Here is a 13,505-nt window from a genome sequence, read left to right on the forward strand (position 1 = left end):
CGCCCCGCTCGGATCGCGGCGGGGAAGCGGCCAGGGGAGCGGCGAGGGGGCTGGATCTCCCCGCCGTCCCACCGCAACCGAGGGCAGAAGGTGACGCTGCCCCTCACCAGAGGTCCCGAGGCGCCCGGCCCCTCCAGCACGGGGTGCGGGCAGCCCGTCACCGCGGTCCCTCGCCCCTCGCCTTTCCCCGCCGGCAGCCGGCGTGGCTGCTCGGCTCCCCGCGGCGAGCAGGGGGCAGCGACAGCCGCATCAGCCCGCTCGCAGCCCAGCGCGGCAGAGCCCCTCCGCGTCCCGGCGCTTTGCTCTCCCCGGGGAGGTCTCTCCGGCCGGGGCGCGGGCAGAGCCGCGAGTTTCTCCTCGGCTTCGCGGCCGCTCGGGCAGGGTGCGGGTGCGTGCGGGGAGCAGGGGGCGTCCCGGCAGCCGGCCGGCCCGAGCACTCCCCGCCTCCCGGCCCGTTAAACAGAGCCCCCGCGGCGGCTCTGCGGCGCAGGAAGGAGGATGGGCGCTCCCGGCAGCTCCCCTTCCCGCCGGCCACCCGCCCACCCAGCTGAGGGGAAAGCTGGCGGGGCTGCTTGCCACGTCTGCCCGGCAGCCGGCTTCTCCCTTCCCGGGGTGGGGTAAGGGGGAACCGACCGCCCCACGGCGCTCGGGGAGGCCGAGAGGAGGTTCCCGCGCCGTGCCTCGGAGGGCCGGCAGGGACAGGCCGCCCCTCACGGCAGACAGCGGGGCCCCATCTCCCCTCCTCGGGCGCCGCTGCCCCAGGCACTGGGGTCGGGGGGCTGCAGTCACTCGGGGCCGCCTACCTCGGCCCCGCCGGCCTCTGGCCCGCGGCGGCTGAGGGGAGCTGACGTGGTCCCGCCGGCCGGGCCAAGCGGCTGCCGCGGCCAGCCCCGCTCCCCGCCCAGGGGCTCCTCCAGGGCAGACAGCCGGCCCCCTCCCGGGCCCCCTCCGCTCGCTGAAGGGAGTCCCGGGCAGAGGTAACGGCGAAGGCAAATGCGAGCCCCGCCTCAGAGCTGCCCTCCCCCCCCCCCCCCCCCGGGGCGGAATGGGCGAGGAGGGCGCCGGGTGACGCGGTGCTCGCTCCCCTGCCCTCCCCTAGCCCCGGTTGTGGGTCGCCAAGCAGGCGGATCCTCCGCCGCACCAGCGAGGCGCACCGAGCCTCCGCGCTGGCGGGGCGAGCGGCAGGGCTCCGGGCAGCGGGGCGGCGGCGGCGGCAGCCGCCTCCTGCCCACCCCTGAGCGGAGCGGGTCGTCTCTCCCTCAGCCTGTCTCTGGGGGGATGCGGGGGGTGTATCCAGCCCTTACTTGTAAGCTGCCCGCGGGGGGACGTGTACAGAAAGCACGGGAAAGATGGGACACGGGTGTCCCGTCTGAGGGGGGACCCCAGAGAGGTGGAGTCCCGGGGGCGCTGCCAGCGCCGGGCGCCGCCGAAAGCAGCAACCCTGTGGGGAGGCAGCCCGCCGTCCCCGGGCGGAGCAGCCCGCCGCCAGGTACGGGGCATCCCCCAGCCGTCAGGAGTGCCGGAGAAACGGGTAGCCTGCGTGGCAACGCAGGGAATTAAACTGCGTGTGGAATTAAACCCGTAGTTTGGCTAAAAAAAAAAAAAAAATTCAGCATTAGAAAAAGGTGACCTAACAAAATATGTCTGACCACAGAATAGGAGCCCAACAGATGATGACGACATATTGAAGCATTGTAATAAAAGTATACGGCATAAGCAGTACCTAAGTACTCTTTCAGGTTGTATCTTTCATGTGAATGGTGTCAATTTAAATCAAGTAGGATTTAAAATTAACCTGGGCAGCAAAGTTTACTACTTTAAAGTTTATACCAGCATAAACCTACAGGAGCCCAGTGACCTTCAAATAAGTTGAAATAATGATTGAAATTAGACCCAAAGCACTGAGGCTCAAGTCCGATTTCCTGACACCTCCACTTCCAGTGAGTAGTGTTGGTTTGTTTTTAAACTTGTCCCTTGAAATCAATCATTTGACTCTATAGCTAAAGCTTTTCTTCATTTTGTCAAATGAATTTTGACTACTGCATCAGGAAAACATTGCCTGCGTGTAATAGTAATTAGACTCTTTTGAGACAAAATCTGGTGTAATTGCAGATATATATATATATGTCAGACAAATATTGTTTGCCTGCTTTTATGCACATTTTCAAGACATGATAGCCCTTTTCTACTAATGGAATACTCTGATGGTGCAAGAATGTGGACACATGTATCCTGACCAAACCAAACTAAACCAAACCACTCTTCCCCTCCATCCTACCTGTGAAGTTTCACACAGGAAAGACAAGCCTCCACCCCAAAAAAGTGACACCCCCCTCAAAGACATGGATTTTCAACTGCCACTTCTACCATAAAGGAAATGGCTGAGGGAGAAACATAGCCAGAAGCCCAGCAACATACAGAAGCTGTTGAGATGAGATGAACTACAGTTCCTGGGCTTTGAAAAAGATACATTCTTGGTGTGCTCCAGGCGTTTCAGGATTGGTATACAGGGGTAAGGTTGCCCTTCCCTAGAAAAAACAGGAGATACAGAATAGTAATTCATTGGTACGGCTCTTTTCCCATGTCTACAGGTCTCTTTTCAACAAACCACCATGCTGAAAAACCTGTAACTGAAGTTCTCTAGGAGTGGTATCTTTGACAACAGTCTCAGATGTATACCTGACCTTTGGAACCTGTGGAGCCCTTGGCCATTTTCTTCACTAATATTCATCCATAGCCTTTTTCCATATTTTGAGGAAAGATGAGGAATCCCTTTGTCTCTCTCTCCCATCAGCACTAATTCAAGCAACACCAAATGATTTTAGGGTAAGTGACAAAGGCCTGTTAAGTTTATCTTCCTGCGAAGTATCTTTATCACACAGATACTGTCACAGCTTCTGTTGTGAAGGCAGGCTACATTGCTCATCTACTCTATCTAAGCATGCAAAAGTAATCTTAGAAAGTTGGGAAAAAATCAACATATTTCCAAAAAAGGGAGTGCTCAGTGAATTTGGATCTATAGTGTGAACTTGGGAAATATATTTTCCTTAAAATACAATTATTGCAAATGGTTGCTATTACGTAAATATCTTTACTAGTACAGGGACTCCTAAATTAACAGAAGTAACATGACTGCTTTTGGAGCCATTAGCATACCAGAAGTGATTTGATCAGCCAGGTTTAACAAGGAAATGTCTAAGAACTCATTTTCCCTTTGGATCTTATCTATTTAAAGGAACTATTTCACACTGAAGCCGGTAATGCCTATGGTACAGTTTAAACTGAAATGGAGGATAATAAAAAATAACCTCTGGAAAATTTGCTGTTAGGGCAAACTTTGAAAGAGATGAGTTTCCAGGTAATGTCAAAGCAGATTTATTTCCCATCATTTTGAACAATTCATTAGAATGCAGACCTAAAATTCTGAAAAATATAACTGTTTCTAATACATACACCAGGAAGCATTTGCCCTTCAAAACTTATCAGCGAGCCATTGAGCCATTATCCAGCCAAACAGTTTAATACTGTCGAGCCAGTACCATATTACAAGAAAACACAGAGCAATGCCAGAGTTTGGAGAAAGATCTGCACCTTTTTAGGCTGTCCCCAAACCTCGTACCCTAAGGCAGATAACTGGTTTTGGTGTGCTTTCAGATCCCAGTTCTCAGGCTGATACAAATGAGAGAGCCACAGTATTTGTGGTTAGTGCAAATAATAATTGATTTCTTTACGTCTATTCCAACACAAAGCTTCACAAATTTGTTCAGATAATGGATACATGACTAACTATATAGCAGTAAAGGATGAGCAACAAAACTGCATAAGGGAAGTAGTTTCCCAGTGGGACTCCTTGGAGTACTGGGGCCGGTTAAGTGACGCAATCTGGATGTAGCACAGTGCTTTAGTCTTTCTTTTGTAGGATACCTAGAGATATGATGGTCTATATGACTTAATGCAGCACTAAGCTGAACCCTGGGTAGATTCTACTTGTGTAGACGTATCAGCTTGATTAGAGCTAGCTTTAATAAAACTGTTCGTGATTTCACACTTCACGTCTTAGCTTGGTTATAGTCAGTATCTTGCTCTGAATGACAAGGAGACTAGTACTTTGTCAGTGGAGAAAATACAGAAACAGTATGGCGTATCCCCCTCACCGCAATTCATTGTTTCATGTTTGCTGTTCTCTTCCTGACTGCTTAGTTACAAAACCAAACAAAAACTTGCGGTATACTCTTACAGAAAAGTCCTGAGGAGAGACGAGAGAGTGCAAGGAACTTCCACCAGTCCTCTGCACCCTGGGTTGAAGGGCCAGGTATGCCAAGCTGCTGTGGTCAGGACACTGTTCCCATGTAGGACTAAAGGTATACAGAGATCTAAGAGCATGGCACAGGGACATAGAGTCATGGCTGGTCCATGGATCATCATTTAGAGGGAGTATGTAGAGTGCCCGTAAATGGTATGGAAGCAGGAACATTGTTCTTTGTGCAAACAGCTCATAGCCATTGACTTCTCATGCTTCTTTGATATTTTAAGACAGTTCTTTCAGAATCATTTAAAGTGGCTTTTGAGAAGTGGTCCAGCAAATTGACTTTTAACAAGAAGCAAACAGGTTCTATGTGAACAGCTATGGCAGCTGCTTCCTTTCATTCCTGTTCCCCAGTGGCTGTGTACACTTGAAATAAATCATAGTTCGTTATTCTCAGCAGGAGCAATGGTCTTGGATTCTCAAAAAGGAGCAACTAATAGGCAGAAAGCAGCTCAGCAGCCCATGGGGGAGTGCTGTTGAAGGGATCAGGAGATAGATTTAATGGAAAATTTTCCTCGATTATACTTAAGTAAAGACAAAAAAGCAGACCGCTCAAGGCTGCTTCACTGAAACTCAGATGCCTAGTTACCCTTCTCGAATGTGGCAAACTTCTGCAGTGGCAGTCAGTGAGATTTCTGGGTGGTGTTTACTTATTTAAAGTATATACTGTTTTTAATCTTTTTTTTTTCCCCTTTTTCTTTTTTGTTCCTCAAAGGTTACATATTTAGGAATTGAGGAGGTCAAAACAAAGGTTTAGTCCATGTATTGATAGAAGGCTCAGTTGATCGTTACTGGAGCCAAACCAATTTGTCAAGCTTAAGTAAATTCAGGACACATGGGCTACCTTTAAGATCATTATCAACTCAGTCTATTGCTCTATGACACTGGAAGTCATCCAATAAAATAATGCAATTATTGATATACTACCTTACTCTACATCTGAAAGCTAATTTTAAAACTAATTTTTTAAGACCATTTGGAATTCACCTCCCTTCCATTTAATAAAGCTGTAAGTCTGCACAGCTGTTATAGACACTGGCTCTGATTCTACTCTCACTCAGATAATAGAATGGAAACTCCCATTGACTTTGGTAGTAGCAGAGCCAGGCCAGTATTCACTATAGTTGGAAATCTCACAAGCTCGGAAAATCTCACAAGTATTTAAGGCATATCACAGAATTTTGCACTTTTTTTTTCTGCTTTAACCATCTCTTTTTTTTGGCCCATTCTATTTGCCAACCTTAGAATTTTGGCTTAAGGCACACAAGATTCTCATCAAAAACAGAAGGCAAGGTAAAATTAAGGCAGGCGGTCCTTTTAAAATGATCATCAGTCTCAGTAAATTCTAGTAAAAGCAAATTAAAGTAATGCTGGTGAGAATACTTTCTCTGTATGAACACAAATATTAATGGGTGTGCGTAGACAGACTCTAAATAAGCTGCTAAGTCTCTGCTGTGGCAGTGTGTTCTGGTATACCAAGCTTGTACCGCTGTTAATCAGCATATTGCTGAAATGGAGGTCAAATAACAGTATTAAAAAGGTTCCGTTGCATCTTTAGCACTGTGAAATGACAGCTACAGAGCCTCAGCTCCTGGGGACTTTCAGAATTTTCTTTATATCATAGACAGAGAAAAGAAACATGAAAATGCAGTGAACATCACTTGTAGCGGATCTGTATAGATCCATTCCTTCACATTCTTAACAGGCTTGGGAGTGATAAGATCAAGGACTCAGAAGTACATGAATAAAATAAGCACTGGAAAACATAAGAAAGAGAGATCAGTGGAGTAATTGAAAATAAGCAAACATGATCATGGGTTGTAGTTAGTTTGTGTGAAAATGTGTTTGCACAGAATGTTGCGGAGGGTATCATATAAAGCTCTAGTTATTACTTTATACAATTATTATAGCAATCAAAATCACACAGGCAATATTACAGGAGAATGCCAAATCATGGGTACCTTGCCTTGAAATTAACTACTGAAATGTTTGCTGCACAGTTAGAATAAAAAAACCCCCACAAAATCACCAAAAGAACCCACAACTGGAACTGTTTATAGCAGGTGGAAAAATAATCAGTCTTTTTGTTATCTTCAATTTCAATGAATGTAACAATAAATGGTAGTTTTCCATATTAAGTGATAATTTCCAGCTGCAACAAAGAGTACATAACTGATGATTTAATGGAAAGAAATCTGTCTCAAATGAAGGAAGCACTTTCAACCTGATCCTTCATTATATGGATACCATTTGGTATGCATGCTGAGAGTCAAAAATAAGCAGCAGTGCAAGTAAAGGCTTGTTTCAGACACTGCACATGACTGAAGGTAGCTTCTGAAGCAGCTAAATTCCCACAGGCAGTGGGTGTAGTTTTCAAATGCATCTAAATCCTGCTTTGAAAAATGAGGCAGCATGCAGATATCAGTAGGATTCAGAAACAACATTGCCCTGTCAGTCCAAGCTTTTCCATGACTTTAAAACTTTTCACCCCTTGTTATCCCACAGAGAAGAAAATCCTTCTACACAGGCCTTAAAAGCTTTCATCTCCTACAGCAGCCACGGACAGATGTCTGTTCTGCTTCATGTGCAGTCAGAATCCCTCATTCTGGAGGGAGGACGCAGAGGGAGTCATCTGCGTGCTGATTACTTTCGGATGTCCTTCCCACAACTTTCTACTCCCCATTCACTGGAAAGACAAACAGGATCTCCTGCTGCAGACTAGGAAAAAATCTTAGAGCATCTGAGTACGAGGACTCATGGCATATACTCATGTCACACAGAGGCAAATGTGAAATCTTTGCAGATGCAATCACTCATGTAAGGCTTGACTGAGTGCTTGCTCTGTCCCAGAACTGTACACCACAGTGTTCCCATTTTTAAGTGGTAGAATCAATGAATGGCATGCAGTATGGTGCTGTTTCTCCCTACAAGCATTTTTAAAGCTGGTTGTGCTTTGTTAAAAGCATTTAATAATGATTAATGGGTCATTGTTCACTGTAATATTGTGTAGTTTTGTAAAAAAACCCAGGTGATTCCATGAGTGGCGTAACCAATAATCCTTAGAGGATAGATGTGGCATACATCCTAAAAACCTCAGCTCCTCCTTTCTCCCAGATTACCCTCTCACATTCTCTATACCTGCTCCCTCTCAGTAGGCTCAGCTCCCTCCTGTGCAGCTATCAGCTGGGCAAAAAGCAGCCCACACTGGGGCTAGCCCCAAACAGGCCAGCATATTTGTGCTGAGTGGCCTGCTGGTAAGCCAAACTGGATGGGCCCGGACTCCCACTGCAGCCTTTCCTTCTTGGAGTTGCTGATTTTAGTTTTTTCCCTCTACCTGCCTGCCAGTTTCATGAAGCTTGCAGAATCTTACTATCTTTGTGCTTCTTCCATCAGTACCACTGAAGTGGGTTACAAGGTTAGGAGTTACAGGGGGATGCAACGGGCAGGCAAATAGAATGCAGGTGTTCCCTTATTGAGGTCTGTCATGCCTTCAGACCAAAAACATGTTTGCTGAAAGTTGTTGACACTCTTCAGCACAAACTAACTTTCCTTGTTATTAAATACCGCCAATGGATAAAGAGTGGTAGCTCTCCATTCCCTCTCCTGCACTGTTTTCCACTCTTTGAAAATGGTTGCTAATCCTTGACTTGCTATATTCCTACATAGGCTTGTGAGATGATAAGCACCCTTGCTGTAATGGTGTACTCTACTTTTTTTTTTCACAGGATGCGATTTTCACGTATGAAATTTTAATAAGATATTTGAAACATTAAGCAACAAATCAGTGGACTCATTGAAGCTCTGCAAAGGGCAAACTGAGAGTGAGAGTTGAGGCTTGCAGTTGCTGCACCATAAGAAGCTAAAGGCCATGAGAATATTGTGATAAAATACTACCTCTTCTAGGCTTTTTTTTCCTAAAAGTCTGCTATTGGTCACTGTCAGAGACAAAACACTGTGTTAGATACATCTTTGATCTGACCTGATAGAGCAACTCTTGGGTTCCAAAGCACTTGTGAAAGAAAAAAACACACAGTATTGGAAGAAAGCTGGGTTCTTTAAACAGACAGGTCATAGAATTGTAGAATCATAGAATCATTTAGGTTGGAAAAGGCCTTTAAGATCATCAAGTCCAACAGTTAACCTAGCACTGCGCAGTCCACCACTAAACCATGGCCCTAAGCATCTACACGTCTTTTAGATACCTCCAGGGATGGAGACTCAACCCCTTCCCTGGGCAGCCTGTTCCAGTGCCTGACCACCCTTCCAGTGAAGAAAGGTTGATCGTATCCATTTATTTTCTGTAACCGGTGTCAGTACTGAGCCTGTGTATTTAGAAGAATTTTTATTTCCTATATAGTTTGCAGATTCAAAAAGTTTAGTTTTTTTCTTCTCGATCTTCCTTGGGAAAAGTCTGTAGTTTAGAATATGCCTGAAACTGCCATTGAAAAATTTAGTGGAAAACTAATGTACCTGACAGGTACACCCATGGGACTCTGAGAAAGGTAGGAACATGTCTACAGAATCTATATTACTGAGCAGGTGGTACATGAGAATAGTTAAACTGTGTGAGCTTGACCTGATTTTGCTAAACGGACAAAATATTTTCATTTGTAAGTTTCTTTTTATTTTGTGACATGAAACAGGATGCTCGGTGGGGAGTATGGATAAGATTTGGACAGAAGACCTTCAGATGAAAAATGCATGTACAAATGTCTTCTGTCTTACAAATGATAATTTATCGTGTAAGAAATTACAGAAAGAATGGTTAAGAACTGGGATGTCTTGGTGAAATTTCTGTGTGCATGTAGGCCTCAGTCCTAAAACACTGGAGAATCTCAGTGGTTTCACCTCAGAAAGCCCAACAGGTTTTGTCTCAGGAGCAGTGCTGGGAACCTAGCATGGTCCTCAGTGGAACTGATGCTATGCTGCCCTGTAGGAAAGGTGGTGGTGTAGATAGGGCTGTACCACAAGTGAGCGGGCTGCCCTGCTCTGAGGTGGCCGCAGGTAGTGCACAGACGAACATGCATTAAAAGGGAATGCTATGGTGCAAGGCTCAAGTGCATGAGCTGTGTGGATTCCCTACGCAGCCCCTCCAGAGTGCAATGCCCTCTCAGGATAATTTGGGGCTGCAACCTCAGTAGCCTGGATAGCCTCAGGAGGTGTGATTTAGCAGCTGCTCAGCCTCTCCTGCAGTGGTCACAGACTGGGACCACAGGCTGCAATCACATCAGAGATTATCCAAATTGAAAACAAAAAAGTTTTCTTAAATTATTTGTACTGAAAAAGTCTGAATGGAAAAGGAACAAGCCAACAAAGAGTTAAAGTGCTTCCAAAACAAACCAGACTGGCTAATTAAGTGAGTAATTACAATTTCACAAGTCTTTGGCTTTTGGAAGGCTACTCTGAAAGGTTTCAAACCACAGAGGATGGTCTCTCTGTGTTATGAAATTGCTATAGACAAGAAGTGGGGGGCGGTCATGCCTACTACAGTCCCCACAAACACATGAGAGCAAAGCAAGCTAGATGCAAGCCTGATTCAAGCTGCCTGCCATTTGACTGAACTGAAAATGAAAAGATCACCCTTTATGAGAGAACACATCGCTATATCCCCTCTTCTGCTATATCCTAGCAGATTTGGACTGTGGATTATGCAGCCACCTGAAGCCAAACTCTCTCTTAGCCATCAAATCACATACTATTTTCATGAAATGAAGTAAATATTTTTGCTGCAAGTGAAATGTGCCTCCCTCCATATCCCATGAAACTGAAATACATTCAAACGAAGGCAGCTTTCAGCTTTTCTGAGAGCTGCTGTGCATTACTGGTGATACAGCCTACCTATGTGTGTGTCCTCCAGAACTGGTTTGTAAACTTCATCTCAGTTTAAATGCTCTTAGTAATTATTGCTTGAAGCTATTTGCATTCAAATAGAGAACGTGAAAGAGTTACATGAGCCTTGGTTTGTTATTTTCTGTATTAAATACTCATGCTTTTATCTCTAATTTTAAAAGTTGAGAGAGTTTGTGCTCTCATTGGTGCTCAAACTCTAGTTCTGCATTGGCAGCATCAGCTGTGTCCATGTACCCAAGACCTTTGCAATCTTTGTGCATGTACAGACATGTCAGCATAGTCAGTCTTGCAAGCTCTAATACTCTAAAATTCTAAACTTCTAAATTCTAATACTCTAATATTCTAAAGCCTTGTACTCTAAGAATTTAATGCTTTTAGCTTACATAGATGCATGGTTCAAAATCCAGGCCTTATCATGTTTCTGCATCATCAGCTCAGGACGATTTACTTGTTCATTACATGCAAACTCCAGCCTCACTGTACAGATACTTGATCATCAGAGGAGTCTGAGTGGTAACAAAGGGAAAAACAAACTGCACCAGAGAATGTGTATCTTAGCTTCTACAGGAGTTCTCTTTTTTTCTTTGCTTTGGGTTAATTTAATTTTCCTTAGCTGCTTCCAAATCCATAAGTTACCCTGCAACTTAGTGTTGCCACATTCCAGATGAATTCTGACTGGAGTTGCCCAGCTGAACTTTTATTGCTTTTTTTCCAGACTCTCATATTTCTCAGCTCTTTCCAAGCTGCTGCCCCTATTGCAGGGAAGAGCTCTACTAAAGGGGAATACACGAGCTTGCTGTCTCTTTTTCATGCACAAAGACAAGTTTGGGATAAGAGGAATGACATTCTCTTTATGCAGTATCAACTGCAAAGACTGTTTGAACAGTTCAGTTTTGTCGTACAACTCATAGTATCTTAGGATTTCCATAAACAACAATAGGGAAGCAGTGGGCTTGCTTCTGTTTTAAATCATCAGGAAAACTGCATGGAAATTGAACCATTCTTCCTGATTAACAAGGATTAATTTCCTCATAGGTTAACCTGACTCATGAGAAATTCTCATGATCCACCAATTTGAATTAAATGATAAGATAACCTGAAGAATAGTGTAGAGTTTCCTTTCATCCTCATTTGAGGAAATACAGAAGGAAAGAGTTCAACAGAAATAGAAGACAACTCACAATTAGGAAAAAACCTCCAATTTATTTAGCTAAAGAAATATGATTATTTTATCCTAGGAGGTGATTTTTGATTAATGTTTGCTGATCATATCTAGAACAACAATATTTGTCATCCACTGTAGGAGATATGCTGAATTGTAGAAAGACTTTGTGTAATACATAGGTACACAAATCCATCACATATCAGGTATCTGATCTGCTGATGCATTCATGGGAATTAGGGCTATAAAAGATGAGTTTGGGTCTTCTTTCCCTTGTGAGCCTCTGCCTCTGCAGCCTTGGTGCATTGGATCGACTTCTTCCAACAACAACTAGGGAAGTGAGGAGAAAAAAGAATTGGGTTTGAGGGCAATGCTTCAGGCTTTTAGAAGGAAACCTTGCTCAGTAACTAGCATGGAAGAGCTGACATCGTAATTTGAGCAGCTAGATTTTCTCATTCTAACCCAAAATACAGGGGTAATCCTGGGAAGTATTAAGATTTTAGGGTTTCATTTGGTAAAGAAGAAAACCTGTTGTAAATTCATTTCTACACTGTTACACTTCAGCCCTGAAAATTTAATTTTGCTCTCTCTCTTCCAACTAAGGTTTCTGTCAAGAATGGTATATCAAGAATAGGGGAAAATGTATACTTTGACCTCAAACATTCCAGGTTCTGATGAGTTCTGTATCAAAAACTTCAAAGCAAACTCCTTATCATTGAAAAGTTGCCAAAAATTAGAGCACCTTTCAAGGGATATCCCATATTCAGTGGGTACAAGTCTGTCTTGTAATTGCTGGCCTTTGTTCCTAGTCCGACTGATGGGGATATCTTAAAGATGGTGAGGTGGGAAACCCTTTCTTCCAGGACTGGCAATGAAGATGCCAGACAGGGATTAGCCTGCCTATGAAAACTAGCAGGACACTAAAAGGAGGTAGCAAGTATCTGTAGTAAAACCAGGAATATGTGACAAGAAACAACTATCTCCAACTACATCCTAGTCTAATTTCCTTCTCTAGACTGATGTCTGAAAATTATTTTTACTTAATAATCCTTACCCCTAATATCTTCATTGTTTCCCCACAATTAGCCTCTTTTCCTACACCTACAATCCTCTTTCTACCAATATTATTTTCTCAGTTCTGTTTTCTCTAAAAAAAAAAACCCCAAACCTCTAGCTTCTAGGTTATTTGTTTGTATACAGAACTGCATTTGACAGTTGGGAAGTTGTTCATTAAAAATAAAACCGTACCAATTTTTACATGGATTTCAGGTTCTCAGTTCTTATTCCACCAAAGTAACAATTGCTCCTAAACTACCGTCAGAGAAGGAGCAGGGGCTCACGTGTTAGAGATCCAGAACTGAATAATGATCACATTTACACCTGGGGGAATCTATCACAGCACACCAGAGAATTTCACTGGTGCAAGAATCACACTACTAAAACTGACAGCACTTTAGCTCTCATTCTCAACATCCTTGCTGAAATTAGACTGAGAAAAGTGAAAAATACCTTTACATTCACTCCCTGCAGTATCAGTTTCATAAGTTTCTTCTCTTGTTTTTTAACTTATTTTGCTGTTTTACCTCCCATGCCTCAGCTTACCAGTTAAATCAAATTTCATTCAGAAATTTAACTAATGAGTTAAGTGATAAACATGTTGCATACACCAATATTCAGTTTTCAGGTCATTAACATAGCCAACGGACTCAAACAGATTAGTTAGAGCCTCTATTTGCCAATTTAACAGAGCTCAGAATCTCATAATTTCAAGGGGCCATTAAGCTTCCAGATAATTTCTTAATTTCCTGCAAGAAATAGAACATTTGCATACAAGTTTTGTAAAAAGGCAGCATGATGGTATTTGCCATAAGACCAGCAGTGAAGCATTTATCATCACCTGAAGCCACTGATTTACTAGTTAACCTCTGGCAATTTATCTCCTGGGTCCTTGTTTCTCCCCCTGCATAATGCATATAAGAGCCTTCATTTACATGACTTACAGATGTGTGATGCATGAGAATGGTTTCATGCTGGCACAGGTCTTTGAAGATATGAAGTTCAACAATGGTGCTAAATATTCTTCTTTTAGTCAGCCCTGCCTTAATTTCAACTGACACAGAAATGTTAATGTTTTGGCACAAGCACACCCTGTGGCTGAGCTCTAAAGCCAGCCTGAACCTTTAGTGT

The sequence above is a fragment of the Nipponia nippon genome, unplaced genomic scaffold (genome assembly GCF_047370975.1).
Source record: "Nipponia nippon isolate SJK-2023a ecotype South Korea unplaced genomic scaffold, ASM4737097v1 scaffold_1, whole genome shotgun sequence".
NCBI classification, from domain to species: Eukaryota; Metazoa; Chordata; class Aves; order Pelecaniformes; family Threskiornithidae; genus Nipponia; species Nipponia nippon.